The sequence below is a fragment of the Pinus tabuliformis genome, chromosome X, assembly GCF_031772625.1.
Source record: "Pinus tabuliformis cultivar Carrire ecotype Pingquan chromosome X, CPIR1, whole genome shotgun sequence".
In the NCBI taxonomy this organism is placed as follows: Eukaryota; Viridiplantae; Streptophyta; class Pinopsida; order Pinales; family Pinaceae; genus Pinus; species Pinus tabuliformis.
In genome coordinates, this window is record NC_142308.1 from 356,372,835 (window position 1) to 356,386,064 (window position 13,230).

Sequence of the window (13,230 nt, forward strand, 5' to 3'; positions counted from 1 at the left end):
CACCAGTTGGTTGTGACCATCTTCTTCAACACAATGATTCTAGAGGCTCTCTGCCTCACCCCAGTGCATACACAATGTTTCACTCCCTTCCAAGGAGTCCAAAATCAAATGTAATAGTAATGTAGTAACCAAGGGTCTTAAATAAAGTATTCCTTTATAGCTTCTCCACAATTGGCCTCTTACTAAGTTGTCTAGGGCTCTAGAGACTATTAGCTCAACCCACAACCTCCAAGGGACCCAAGTTGTTACAAGTCTAGAGATTATATCCCAACCCACAGCCTCCAAGGACCCAAGTTGTTATAGGGCTTCAGAAACTCTATCTCAACCCACAACCTCCAGGGACCCAATCTATTACAGGGCTCCATGGATTCTATCTCAACCCAAAACCTCCAAGGAATCTAAGTTTTTACAGGGCTCCATACATTAACAACTCAACCTACAACCTCTTGGGAATCGGAGAACCAATCCCCTTCTATTCTATTCATTTCCATTCTTCCTATTACCAAATCAGAGTTCTGTCTCTATTTTTCTGGTGCTCGAATGGGTGTCTTCTCTCGTGCTTCTTGCATGTACTCGGATGAGCCTTCTTTTCCTTCCTTCACCTCTTTTCCTGAGCTAGCATTTACTGCCCTGTCCTCCTTTTCTTGCACTGTGTAGTTCCCTCTTAATTTCTTGTCCCTTTTTCCTTGTGAATCCCAAGTGCATGGGTCTGTGTACCTTCCTTTGCAACTCATTTAGTTTTACAACCAGTCCCTTAAATTCATGCACCAACAAGCCTTTAATACTTGTCCAAAAAATTCAAATTTGTCTACACAAGAAATCTCAACATTCTAATAAAAGAATCCTGCCCCTCAGCTTTGGAATCTGTGTCCCTTTGACTCAGTCCCCTTGTTAAATTTCACATATTTGTAAGAATATTTATAGTGCATTTTTATGAGAGAACCATGAGTGGGGCTATCACAGACAAGATCTTTGCGTCATCCAATAGTGTCACCTATCTTACAACATCAAGCTTTCCACAAACAAGGTATTGCGTGATGTTTCTCCACTTGAAGTTTGTGATGTTCTATCAGGTCAACCATACTTGTGGAAGTGTCATGTTGTGTGTGAGTCCAAACCTCACAGTGTTATTATTAGTTTGGGTAGGAAACTACATAAGATACTAGAGGTAGCCCCACCTACTACCATTTCTTTGATCTTTGTTAAGCAATGCAGTAAGATCATTTTCAAGATTGGGAAATTGATCATCTTCTTGATTCAATCTCAAATCAAGGAGAAGACTATGGCCACATCCATGGCATCCAGGCAATGCTCCTCTATGTAGCAGAGGCAAGCGGATAACGTCATGGAAGACTACAAACGCATCTTCTCCTCACCCATGGAGGTACCTTTGCACTATCAGTTTAAGCATTCAATCAATTTGATGCCCGATGCACCTCTACCCAAAGGGCCAATATACCACAACTCTCTTCTAGAAGATGAAATCAAGTAGAAGATACTAGAACTGCTATAAAAATAGCTCATTCGACCAAGTCCCTCACCTTGTGGGAGCCCAATTATACTCGGACAAAAGAAGGATGGGTCCTAGATACTTTGTATTGATTATCAGGCTTTGAAAAAACTCACAGTTAGGAAAAGGTACTTGATTCCTTAGATTTACGACCTTATTGACCAGCTCAAGGGGGCCAAGTACTTCAACAAGACTAATTTTAAGTGTGGCTATCACCAAGTTCCAATAGAACCAACTGATGTATGCAAGAACACTTTCAAGTCCAAGGAAAGTAGCATCAATCACATCACATATTTCCTCAATCGACCTCTAATTGTGGCACTGACCACTATTCTTAACTCTTGTGGGAACAAGACCTCTAGATGACCACAACTATACAACAATGATACAAAATTCACTGCCACATACTATATTTTGATGGAAAGCAGTAAAGTTCTAGACTTTGACATCATGGATGCATTATTATGACGCTTGGGTTATCGTATTGTTCTTTCAAGCAAGTGTACCATGTTGATCGAGGAGGCACATTACAATAAGGTAGCATGGAACTTTGGTGTGGAAAATACAATGGAAATATTGCATAAACATTTTTATTGGCCAAAACTTCAACAAGTTTGGAATTATATCAAGTCCTACACCAAGTGCACCATTGCCAAACCAACCATTAAGAAACAAGGCTTGTGCACCCCTCTTCCTACTCCTAACCGACCTTGGGAATCTAGTAAATGGACTATATGTATGGCCTTCCTTTTACCAAGCATGGTAATGATTCTATCTTTGTGGCTGTCAATATATTTTCTAAAATAGGCATCTTTCCTGCCTACAAAAAGTGTATCACAATAACGACCACTAGTAAGTTCTTCTTCGAATGGATGTGGGTACATTTTGGGTTACTGTATAGCATCATATCAAAACATGATAGATTTTTCCCTAAGTGCGTTTTGGTCAAGCCTTTAGTCATTGTTGGACACCAAGCTCACCAAATTAACTACTTTCCACCCTCAAACTGATGGGAAGAGGTCATCAATAGGATGATTGTGCACATATTGTGCATGTACGACTCCAACCATCCACAAACATGGGATGAGAGTATCCCCTATATTCAACAAAGCTACATTAGATCTCTACATATCTCAACTAGAGACAACCCCTTTTGGGTGGGTCTGGGATTTCAACAATTAGGTCCCATTGATGTCACATTTCCCCTTGCCACTACACAAGAAGAATCTACACATGTTGAATCTGAAGCCAAAAAAGCTATAAATTTTATTGAACGAATTTAGCACATCTACCAGGAGGTCCATAATATCTTGCAGAAATCTAATACTAAGTATAAAAGCACCATGATCAACACCCTGTGTCGCACAAGTTTCGAGTCAGAGATAAGGTTTGTTTGAATCTATAGAAGGAACACCTTACTACGGCCCATTGGAAACTTCGGCCACTCCACTATGGACCTTAGACCATCATCGTGGTTATGTGATGCATTCCAAGTTACCCCGACTACAAATAACCCCAGGCTACTCCACACATAACTTTGTCTTTACCTCCTCTTCAACAATATTCAAGAAACATTTTACATATGTAGTTTAAATAGGAATATGAATTTATTGATAAGTTCCATGAGAGATATTTCTCACCTTCTAATATTTTTCCTCACCTCATCCAATTACATAGGATTCAACTTATCAAATAGTCCAAGGGGAAGGCCAAACAAGCATTTAAAAACCAAACATGCAGTCCCGAAAACTTTTTGTGCAGTTCCTATGAAAAGATTTCGTAGCACCCATTAAAACTCCACATTTCAGTTTTCGGGGAAGATGAAATGACTTGGATCTTTTAACAATCAATTATCCATGACCTTGAATGGGTCCTTGACATAGTAAATTATTTCCTATACCTTTCTCTGTTAGGGGTTGTATGCTATTAGAGATTTTCCAATTAGGAAAACAAACTAGTCAAAAGGATTTGACTACATTCCCAAAACAAAGTGCTCTGCTCCACTATAAAAATGCTCGTATTACTGCAACAACTATGCAATCTCTATGCTCGAACATTTTGAAAGTTCCTCCATAGGGTTGTGTAACCATTACAACAAAATACAAAAGAATCATGACACTTTTCTTTTTCAACATGTACTCAATGTACAACATACTAGCACCAACAATAGGTCAATAGCAGGTACTCAACTATCCATAACAATATAAGGCTCAATAACAATATATCAACAATACATAGCATCTACAACGCATATATGACACTACAATACACCAACAGTAGCAACACAAATCAATATTCAGAACAACACCATATATTCTAAACACAACAACCACAATTATGGTAACAATGTAAAGTTATAGCTTCAAACATTATCCCTGACATCATCTCTATTTTTGACCCATTGTCCTCAAGAATTAAACATTCAAATTCTTAATGTAAATCAACAAACTTTTAAAGATAACCAAACACAAAGGAACACAACTGCATTTAGCAATAATTCAAAGCAGAAAATAAATTTCTTCAATACTAGGATTTCAATTCAATCAAGCAACAACAACTTATAGTCCCCCTTTCCATCCAAATTCATCATTCACATAGAAACCACTTTCGATCCTTTGTTCTTCTTCAATGACTTTGAAGAAGAAGCTGCATCTCTCGCCTCTTGTCTTCGTACAATTCTCCCAACATCCGTTGCATGGTTAAGAACACCTACTGAAACTACTCTTCACTCATCTTAGTTTCAGTGTTTTCACCTACATCAGGTCCTGACATGGTCGATTTCTGAACGACTCATCGCTTTCCAATCTCTAGATCGATCTACTCAAGGATTCCTTCTCCTCGTTGCGACTTTGACCCGGTAAACATTCAATGGCAAATTCTACAAACGAAACCTACTCCGATACCAAATTATATGATCTAAAATGATCATAAACTAAATAATGATGTAGAATTGATTAACCATTAATGATTTGAATGTTAGCTGAAGCACACAAACCGAGGAAAAACTGCTTGAATAAAACACTTTACTACAGTTGATTAAACATAAAATCGATGCATAATAGAAGTGAAAACAGTAAAAACATAACGATACCAAACAACAAATTAATGACGAAGTTCGTCCCTGATGGACTACGTCTCCGAGTCTGCTTTCAAGATGGGCGACTGTTTTTATTAGGAATGAGAAGAAAGGAGTCGATTACACAGTGATTTAGTCAGACTGAACTTGCACACAGGAAATTCTGACCTCTGTCATCAGATAGCTCTCTGAACCAGCTTTCCAACACTGCTTACGGTTTCCAAAACCGACCCTGGATGCTCCCGAAACACTGAAAACAAAATCACCTATGTCCTCTAGAATTTGCATACAAAAGTCAAAAACCACTCCTAATGTCTTCAAAGAAGCAAATCCGCCTTAAAAAGACCTGCAGGTACATGATAACCTCCATGGGCTAATTACAGGATGAATTGGTTGATTCATGATGAGTTTACAAACTCGGTCTAGTTGCAAGAGGACACATAGGCAGGTTCCTAAGGTGTTCAAATTAGTTTGTTTGACAAACTACAACAAAAAACCCAAAATAAAATTGGATAATACATAACCGCTTAAGGTCAGCTAACCAAGCGAAGGCGGTTTGGCAGTTTCGTGTGACCAGCCGCGGTCTAACCGCAGGCTGCCACCTCTGTGGTCTTCCCCGGCGGTTCCAGCTACCCTCGCAGTGATTGCTGGCATGTGTCCATGTTCTCCCCATGCGGTTAACTCTGGAGGCTTACCTCCGACTGCTAGCTCTCTATCCCTGACTCCGTTCACATGCTAACTCCGCGGTTAGTGCTGACTGTTTCTGTTGCAGTCAAGACCTGATGGCTACACAAACTCTGACGGTGTGATGTTGTGGTAACCCTATCTCTATTCACATGCACCTGGTACTCGCTGCAGCTAGAGTTAGCAGATTATGAAACTCAATGGTTTTATATACATTGGTCACATACAACCTGTCCTTTGACAGTTCCGACGCAGTCAACTAGCAGTTTAGGGACTGTATATTTGCTTTATTTGTAATGTTTATACATTAGGCTGAGAGTTTAATGGTTAGGGTTAGGGTTAGGTTTTATAATACATAGATTTGTATTGCGATAGGTTTAGACTTAGGCAATGATTCATTAGGTATAGAATTAGGCTTTGATACATGGTTTAGGGCTTAGGTATATATTAGGATTTGATTGAGTCTCAGGCCTAGGGTTTTAGGATTTCCCTTAAAATCCCATGTACAACGGATTGTCACAATGTGGCGATACCAACGCATATTGTCAACTCAAACTACATGCCTATCGTCGAAGAATGACGATATTGATCCTTTGCCACGACGACACCCATGTCGACACTAATCCTACAAATACGAATGAAAAAGCACATGTCGTCGACCATTCCTGGCAGAACTGTCGATGGACACAAGTCGACAGTCAGGTACAAACCCATATCCACTGAATGCCATGAAAACTATGAACATTACTTGAACAACCTGATCCCTAACCAACACTATCGATTTGTCGAAGCTGATCTGAAGCGAAGATGACACTGAATATTGGTGACGACATTTGAACACTTGTACAACTGAATCAACGAAATCCTCCTAGATCACACTAGTAAGCTCTTCTTCAAATGGGTGTGGGTATATTTTGGGTTCCTACAGACCATCATATCAAAGTAGGATAGATGGTTCCCTAAGTGCATTCTGGTCGAGCCTCTAGTCATTGTTAGATACAAGGCTCACTAAATTAACTACTTTCCACCCTCTGACATTTGGCAAGAGGTCATCAAAAGGATGATTGTGCACATATTGTGAATGTACCACTCCAACCATCCATGAACATGGGATGAGAGTATCCCCTATATTCAACAAAGCTACATTAGATCTTCGCATAGCTCAACTAGGCACAACCCCTTTTGGGTGGGCCTGGGATTTCAACAATTAGGTCCCATTGATGTCACATTTCCCCTTGCCATTACACAGGAAGAATCTACACATTTTCAATCTGAAGCCACAAAAGCTACAAAGTTGATTGAACAAATTTAGCACATCTACCATCAGGTCCATGATATCTTGTAGAAATCCAAGACTAAGTATAAAAACACCATGATCAACACCAGGTGTTGCACAAGTTCAAAGTTAGAGACAAGGTTCATTTGAATCTATAGAAGGAGCACCTTGCAGGGGCCCATCGGAATCTTTGACCACTCCACTATGAACCTTACACCATCACCAAGGGTATGTGATGCATTCCAAGTTACCCGACTACAAATAACCCGAGGCTACTCCAAACACAACTTCATCTTTACTTCCTCTTCAACAATATTCATGAAACATTTTACATATGTAGTCAAAATAGGAATATTAATTTATTTTGATAAGTTCCATGAGATATCTTTCTCTCACCTTCTAATACTTTTCATCACCTCATCCAATTACATAGGATTCAACTTATCAAATGATGCAACAAGCAAGCCAAATGGGCATTTAAAAACCAAACATGCAGTCCCGAAAACGTTTTGTGTAGTCACTTTGAAATGATTTCGTAGCACCCATTAAAACTCTACATTTCAGTTTTCGGGGAAGATGAAATGACTTGGCTCTTTTCACAATCAATTCTCCACATCCTTTAATGGGTCCTTGACACAGTAAATGATTTCCTATGCCTTTCTTTGTTAGGAGTTGTATGCTATTAGAGATTTTCCAATCATGGAAAGAAACCAGTAAAAAAGGATTTGACTACATTCCCAAATCAAAGTGCTCTGCTCCACTATAAAAACATCCATATTTCCACAACAACTATTCATTCGCTATGCCCGAACATTGTGAAAGTTTCTCCACAGGTTTGTGTAACCATTACAATAAAACACAAAAGAATCATGACACTTTTCTTTTTCAACATGAATTGAACGTACAACATACTATCACCAATAATAGGTCAATAGAAGGTACTCAACTATCCATGATAATATAAGGCTCAATAACAATATATCAACAATGCATAGCATCTACAACACATATATGACACTACAATACACTAGCAGTAGTAACACAAATCAATATTCAGACCAACACCATATATTCTAAACACTTCAACCACAACTATGTTAACAATTTAAAGTTATAGCTTCAAAACATTATCCCTGACATCACCTCAATCTCTGACCCATTGTCATCAGGAATTACACATTCAAATTCTTAATCTAAATCGATAGAATTTTAAAGATAACCAAACACAAAGGAACAAAACTACATTTAGCAATAATTCAAAGCAGAAATCAAATTTCTTCGACACTGGTATTTCAATTCAATCGAGCAACAACAACTTATAGTCCTCTTTTCCATCCAATTTCTCCATTCACACAGAAACCACTTTCTGGTTCACACAGATTGGAAAGTGCAATTATTTGCAATGTCATGACTATAATTGCATAGAGAAACAATATGTTCCTCTCTTCTCTCCCTCTCTCTTCTCTTCTCTTGGAGCTTCTCCTCTTCTTCTCCCTCTTCTTCTCAAACACTCATTCTCTTTAAAAAGAAGGATAACATGTGATAACCAAGAATCACAAGAGATGAATCGTTTCCCCTTCTCCATAAAATAGTGGAAACTAAACTAAAAATATATTTACATCAAAACTCACTTCCTAATATAAATATTTATAATTTCTTACAAAACTTTTAAATTTCCTTTGAGCATTACCATGTGACCATCCCATCACATTGGTAAGATCTTGTCCATACTCTCACATCTTGTGCTCCGTCTATGCACCTGCATCAAAATACCAAGGTGAAAAATGTTCATGGTCCCCTAATCATGTGCTAGTGAAGTGAATCTTTCCTCAATCCCAAGCCTAATGTTGTAGTTGGTCCTTCTCCTTATCATGTTGCTCCATTATTTCCTTCCGTTGTAGTATTTTTCCTTCTTTGTTGATGAAAAATTTCTTTACCATATGCAACATGTTGTCCATGATTATCATCTGACTTACATACCTCTTCTGTTGAGACTTCTACAGTATCAACTTCCTTACTTCTTCAATCTCGATGTCCAAATTATCCTTGGGCTGGCTCAAATCACTTCTTCCTTGCTAAACTTCATCATTGTTATCCCTTACTAACATTCTGGTGGTCAATGCTAAGTCCTCTATCCCTCTATCATTTATTATGTTTCCTTCATAGAAAAGTTTTCTTTCATTCCTCCATAGTTGTTTAAGACACTCGTATCTCTTTCCTCTTACTTCCCTTTATAAAATATATCATTGTCTCCTTGGTGAAACATATTGTTGCTTTCCTCTAACCATTACATCTTTTCCTTCTTCTCATCCAAATTTGCAGAATTTCTATGGATTCCAAATTCTATATTTCATGCTAGCCAGTTTTCTAAAAATTCAATTTCAAAATTTGTATTGACATAAGGAAATAGTTCTTCACATTGTACCTCAATTTCTTTAGGTGAAATATACATTTCTATGTTATTAGAAATGTATAAATTCTCTTCTCCATATGTATCCTCTTCAAAAAACTTCTCCAACAAATGCAGTTCAACTTCACGCCTTACAAGAGCTTCATCTTTATTTAGAAAAAAACCAGGTTATGCTTGTCCTTCCTCATCTCCAATTCTGATCATGTTCAACTTCAATACTTTGCACAAACTTTTCTTAAACTTCTCCATTTATAAGAATTCATATTCTGTCCATTCTTCTTCATATTTTGTATTAATCTCCAAAATTTTTCTGCCATTCTTTACTAAACCTGCATTCACACACAAATTGTTAGTCTTAAAATCATAAGGCCTTGTAGCCTCATTTGATGCTTCTTGCACCATTTATTCATGTTGATCTCCATTATTCAAATAATCTGTGAGACTCCCAATGAGCCCCTCATCAACATATTCTTCATCACTGTTATTCTTTCCAAGGATGGATCCTTGTTCCAATGCACAAATGTACATTATCTCTTTCTCAGTTTCTCCAAGCATCCTTTCCTCATTCAATGTTAAAGGATGTAATGCGTACCTTTTGTTTATGTTGCACATCATGTAGATCAAAATATTGCTCCATCTATAGTATCCATGTTACCAGATCCTTGTCATAAAACTTACTCATATCGATCTTTGGAATGTGGTTGATATGCAACCCAAAGTTAGACTCTCTAAATTCATGATTAACATTCCTTTTATTCTCATCATGATTTTCATGGAATACCTTATCGCCATTAGGGAGCATTTCTTGTAGCAACTTTGTTAACCTTCCTTCAAACTTTCCATATATGTCTTCAAACCTTCCATCTTAACATTCATGCCATCCTTCAAATATTCCATGTCTGATTTTAAAACGTTATTCAAGCCATCCATATCACATTCCATTTCATTTTTGGTTACTATTTGCAAGAGCGAAATTTGTTGCACTTGGTCTCATAATTTTCATATATCATGTTGCATTTCTTCCTCTTCTTCATGCGTCATAGTAGAGATTTCTAGTTTCTTACTATGTGTGTCCATTTTTTTTCTTCAAGGAAATTTGGAATCAAATAGTGATATCTATGCTTCACTATGCCCTTTGAATCACTTCAAACTGTTTTCAAACAAAAGTTATGCAAAAGTTTAAAAACAATACACATCTTTTTCTTGCTTTTTTGGATCTAGATATTGAAACTGTTGTATCCCTGTAATTTCAACTCTCCAAGATTAGAAATTATGTCCTGTGGTATCCCTCTGAGTCTTCTTTCTAATGCCACATGTCAGGCTAAAATTTGATTCTTCAAGTTAAAGTTATGCCCAATCTCCCATGATGACTTGATTATGGACTAGTTCAGTAGAGCGAACTTATAAGACATGCCACATATCATTGTTTTAACCTTCGGCCCTAAAAATGATACATTAAAAGATACAGTTCGTGCAATTTTAGTCACCTTTTACAAAATTCAAATCTGATGCTCGTAGAGAAAGTTATGATGATTTTCCCAAGGTCACTTGTTTGAAATTGAATTCTGAAGCATGCAAAAACCTTAACTTCTTCAAATAATATATCAGAAATTATAGTGAACCAAGGTGTGAAATTTTTACAGGAAGTTCCCCAATATTTCAGATCCACATGGTTGAAATTTCATATTCTGAACCTTTGTAGAAAAGAAATTATAGCAGAAATTCCAAGATAGCCTGCTTGAAGCAGTGAAACCCTAAAGTCCAAAGCTCTAATACCAAATGTTATGCAACCAAATCACAAAATAGAAGAAAAGATATATCAACGACTTGAAAATTAGTCTCTTCGAAGGGGCAACCTCCTTTACATCACATAAATGAAAAATTCTTGGATGATACAAATGACAAGACCTCCTTGGTATATATAGGAGTCTAAGTCATCACAATATAATCAAAGCCTACATAACACTAATAATTTAAGGGCACAACAATAAAAATAGTGGGCTTCTATGGGGCACAACAATAACAATATGGGGACTACATGGGCACAATAATAACAACAAGGGGGCTACATTAATAATAACAATAAGGGAGATACACTAGTATTATAGGGGGCTAGAAATATTTGTGCACCCACTCCACAACTACGATTAGGTACTTAATGTAAAAGAACAAGATAAGAAACATATACACAACAAGAGGCTCCCAAAAATTGCCTCAAAGTCCAAGATCAATCACTACTTTCTCAAGCAAGAAAGGCATAAAGGTGTCAAGACGTCACTAAATCATTGGTGAATAAAGGAAGAAGTCATTCTATAGAATATCAATAACATGAAAAATATTATTACATCTAAATTTACGAAGAATATGTGTTGCTATAAATAATGAGAAGACAACAAATATAAGATATTATATGGAGGTATCCGACGCTAATCTAAAATATCAAAAGTATCACTATGCTTTGACTAGTTCAAAGAAGGAAACCCACATTGTTAGAATATAAACAAACTCTCACTAGTTGTATAGTGAAACTAAGCATGGAACAATTCTCAAAACACTGTGAGATAAATGAATATGTCATCTTTGTGGCATTAAAATGGTTGAATATGAAAATAACTTTATCTTAGAGTACCATACATATGCCCATATTAAATTATAGTTTCAAAATATTTACCACATTAACTACCTTCCTAACTTTATAAATCATTCAACCTATCATGATCTTAAAACATTTACTTTCAATATTTTTCAAACATAAAAATAATATTCCAATAAAATCTATTTTTTATTTTTTATTTTTAAATATTAATCCTCCTTGTTATTATATTTATTATTAAAATATTTATTAACTCAATATATTTTTTATTGATGCTATGTGATTCGTTCTCCACATTTCACTAGTTTCAATCCCACTTCTTCACCCCTGTGAGCATCACCCGATGCAATGAGTGCTAAGTGAACTATTCAAAAATCATGAGAAATTAGTCACTTTACGACTACCTCTCATGGAAATGGTCATACTTTGAATGACTTACTTAACGCAGCTGAATCCCAAAAATGATATCTAATATAATGCACTGCGAAAATCCCCCATACTTAAATTCAAAAAAGAGTCAAGGGATCTCTACCTGAATGGTTCATGAGGCACAATACTTGCTAAGGTTTTGCAAATGGGGTAGCAAGCTAAGTGGGCTTGATTGTGGGGAAAAACTCCACAGTTAAGCGCGCTTGAGCCAGAGGAGTTCTGGGATGGGTGACCTCCTGGGAAGTCCTGGTTACCGGGTGCAAGCCCTGGAAGTGATGATTGATGCTATGTGATTCGTTCTCCACATTTCACTAGTTTCAATCCCACTTCTTCACCCCTGTGAGCATCACCCGATGCAATGAGTGCTAAGTGAACTATTCAAAAATCATGAGAAATTAGTCACTTTACGACTACCTCTCATGGAAATGGTCATACTTTGAATGACTTACTTAACGCAGCTGAATCCCAAAAATGATATCTAATATAATGCACTGCGAAAATCCCCCATACTTAAATTTAATATTATTTTTATTTTTATTATTAATAATTGATATATAAATTCTCTTCAATCAAATCTGTACCCATCTTTGTTGCTTTGTTATAGACAATTTTGTGCCTTGCAGCATCAGGCATGAATTGTCAATAATCCAAGGGATCCAAATTCCCTAAACATGATGTTCCTACCCCTAGAGGAACAAGGTCAGCAAACCAACAGCTCTCAGATCAGTTCTCCACCTGAAAACACTCAAAAACAAGCAATCCTGAAATCAAAGCAGGTGCTCCACTAGGCTTCTGCGCTGAAACTCAACTCCTCCATGGTGTACCTGCGTTGCAAAGCAGGTAGAACAAAGCCCACCTGCGCTGAGTGAGATGGGACAAGTGGCACACTGAGTCATTGCTCTGGAATCTTCCAAAAATGACACTTAGATCAGGGATTTCGCCTTGTGATGAGTCAGAGGCTTTGTTTCTCCAAGTGGAAGCATGGTTCTCCAAGTGGACTCAAGAACTGAAGAGAGAGAGGACACAAGGCAGCTACACATCAGTTGCAAGCTGACTCATCCTTTCTCAATTCATCTATATATTGAGCTCTCTCCTATGAGCTCAAGAGGCTGGAATTTTGTGCAAAGTAATGATATGCTGTTGGTTTCACTATAGAGCTATTGGGTGATTGCTTGAAGGAGGTGAAGAGGAGAAATTCTTTCTGTTGGGAGGTGTTGCTGGATTGGGGCCTTCAATGGTTGTAACACTCTCA